At 38.2% G+C, this 3,166-nt stretch overlaps 1 pseudogene; it reads left to right on the top strand.

The window, feature by feature from the left end:
- LOC107702608 (uncharacterized) overlaps positions 1 to 2,928 on the top strand; it is a 9,675-nt pseudogene extending 6,747 nt beyond the window's left edge.
- Positions 2,929 to 3,166: the final 238 nt, after the last annotated feature.

Below are 3,166 nucleotides of genomic sequence, written 5' to 3'. Positions count from 1 at the left end.
CAGAACAGAACCATACCGCCAATCCAAACTGTATGCTAATTGTCAATCATCTTTGACGATAGTGGTCCTGACAGAAGTCAAGCGTAGCATTAGTTCTGGTAGGTCACGTTAGTCAAGCTCGCATCAGCTGACTCTCAGCTGATCCCCATCAACCTATGGGAATACGACACCTAAGTATTCATATATAAGGTCCCGCAGTAGTATCAGCAGTTTTCGCATTGCTCAATAGCTAATTACCCTCCTCCATCCCCAACTCCTCCTCTGTCAGTCAGGATTCAGCCTTCTGATTCTCCTTTGAATCAGACTAATTCTAAAATGTGTACATAACATTATTGAACTTTAACGATATCTGCAATACATTTATGTTGGTTCTGTTCTGTTTACCCTGGGGGGGTTATCGCTGCTCTCCCTGCTCTCATCCATGCTAGGCTGCATGGATGCGCAGGGAGTTCTTGCCCAGAACGGAACCATACCGCCAATCCAAACTGTATGCTAATTGTCAATCGTCTTTGACGATAGTGGTCCTGACAGAACTGTAACTTTGGCTAAAAATAAAAATTGAAATAAAAAAAAAGCTAAAAATAAAAATTGTGCCTGTATCTAAATATATATATGGACCTAACTGTATGTTAGACCCTATTCCATCTACAAGATGTGAGAATGTGTCTGAGTGGGAGTGTTGGCATATTGCTGTAATTACTGTAATGCCCAAACCATCAAGACAAGACAAGAATTCTCTTGTAAAAATGTACTTTTTCAAATGTAAATATAAAACACTTTGACAGATGTAGGATGTTTCTCCTCTCAACTGTTCATCCAGCAGGAGGCGCTCAACGCTTCAGAGGCTTTTTTTTTGTTGTTGTTTTGTCATATTGGAGACATTCGTACACTAAAATGTTGATTCTTTGTGTGTATTTTTCTAACCCTTCTTTTCATTACAGGTAAAATATCATAATTATTGTTAACCCATCATAATTTTAGAAAACATTAATACAGGCCTCTACACGCCTCAGTTTCTCCAGAAGGAAAGACCGAGGTAAATTATTTTGCTCAGATTCACCAAGATACCAGAATCTGTAATCAATATGTTGCCTAATCACCTCATTATGAACTCAAACATTTCTCATCAACACCAAATCTTGACAGCTCACAACATTAAATACTGATATCTAATCCAGCACTATGCAACATTTCACTCATGCAGGGCCAGTTCACTTTAAAATGTAAGATCAGCAAAAAAAATAATAATAATTTTCATGACTTCCTGTGATAAAGGAAACTGTGACAGAGTCTGAATCCTGTTGAGAGAAGATTCAACAGATAAATATAGCAGTTCAGTCGTGAGTGTTTTCACGCATTTTCAGCATCACTTTCGTGGGCTTTTCAGTGAACCAATGAAGAAAATGTTTCTCACATTAGTTTTGTTCTGTTTGTGTTTGTGGCGTCTGGTTGGTGAGTTTGAAATGTGTTTTTAAAACTTTAAATCTTTTAGTGTATTTAAAGTTTTAATCGTGATTACCTCCATGTTCCCCAGGTGTATTTAGTGTTAAATTAATAGCATCAGAGCCAGTGAAGAAGGGAGATTCAGTCACTCTACATTCTGGTCTCATTGAAATGAAGGATAATGATCGGATTCGGTGGTGGTTTTAACATAAAAACACCTTAATAGCTGAGATCAATGTTATTAATGACAGCATGACTGTATATGAGGATGTTCTTGATGGGAGATTCAGAGACAGACTGAAGCTGGACAAACAAACTGGATCTCTGACCATCACAAACATCAGAACTGAACATGCTGGAGTTTATGAAGCACAGAGTAACCGACCAATGATGATAACTTACATTCTCACTGTCTATGGTGAGTAAAAAAATCTGTTTCTTCATCTATTTTTCAATCATCAGAAATATTATTATTCAACACACCATTTTGCTTCTGCTGTTATATATTTTTATTTTAAATTTTAACTACTAACTGCTTACTGTAATAAAGTTTGAAAGTCTTAATCTGCGACAAACCCTGTTTCTATTTGTTCTCTGTGTGTTTGGTGATACAGAAGAAATATCAGTGACGGAGGGAGATTCAGTCACTCTCAACTTTAATCACACTGAAACAAGCAAAAATTATGGGATAGCTTTCATAGCTTTCAAGCACGGTGCGTTTGGGAGCTTTGGAGACAGACTGAACAAGCTGGACAATCAGACTGGATCTCTGACCATCACAAACATCACAACTGAACATACTGGAATTTATAAACTAGAGTTTAAAACTAAAGATGGAAAGCCATCAAAAGCATTCAGAGTTTCTGTCTATGGTAAGTAGAGATCATTTGTCCTGTGTTTCAAATATTCACTGTTGAATAATTTTAAATTTTGAGATGACAGACCATATAAACAATCAAACCGTTTCCAGCTCGTCTGCCTGTTCCTGTCATCAGCAGTAACTCTACAAACTGCTCTTCATCATCATCATCATCTTGTTCATTGGTGTGTTCAGTGGTGAATGTGGGTCATGTGACTCTCTCCTGGTACAAAGGAAACAGTTTATTGTCCAGCATCAGTGTGTCTGATCTCAGCATCAGTCTCTCTCTACCTCTGGAGGTGGAATATCAGGATAAAAACAGCTACAGCTGTGTGCTCAACAATCCCATCAGCAACCAGACTCAGCATCTGGACATAAGTCACCTCTGTCACACATGTTCAGGTACAGCAGCTGATATTAGTTGATGATATTAATGTTTATTGACTGAGCTGATCTCAGTTTGATGTTTTTATTCCTCAGACTCTGTCCACTGTTGTGGTTCTACTGAAGCTGTGATCCGATTGGTCCTCTCTGCTCTGGTGGGCGTGGCTACTGTCATTCTTCTGGTTTATGACATCAGATCCAGAAGAGCTTAACAAGATCAAGCACAGATTCACACATCAGAAGCCTAAATGATCATGTCATTTCTCATGTAACTAATCATTTATTAATCTTCATTGTTTTAATGGCTTTATATATGCACCTGCTGGTACTGATCATCATTTATCGGCAGTGGCGTGAACAAATCTTTAAATGAATGACTGAGTAACTTGCCACCATTTACTGGTGGCTGTAGTTGCACATTTATACTAGTTTCAAGCCGAGGTCTCTATACGTTACTGCCGCGTTACATTGCTGACAGAA

This window comes from Sinocyclocheilus anshuiensis, unplaced genomic scaffold (genome assembly GCF_001515605.1).
Source record: "Sinocyclocheilus anshuiensis isolate Anshui unplaced genomic scaffold, SAMN03320099.WGS_v1.1 scaffold802, whole genome shotgun sequence".
Lineage (NCBI taxonomy): Eukaryota > Metazoa > Chordata > Actinopteri > Cypriniformes > Cyprinidae > Sinocyclocheilus > Sinocyclocheilus anshuiensis.
The sequence above is the reverse complement of the archived record's forward strand: the minus strand, read 5'-3'. Positions and strand labels throughout refer to the sequence as shown.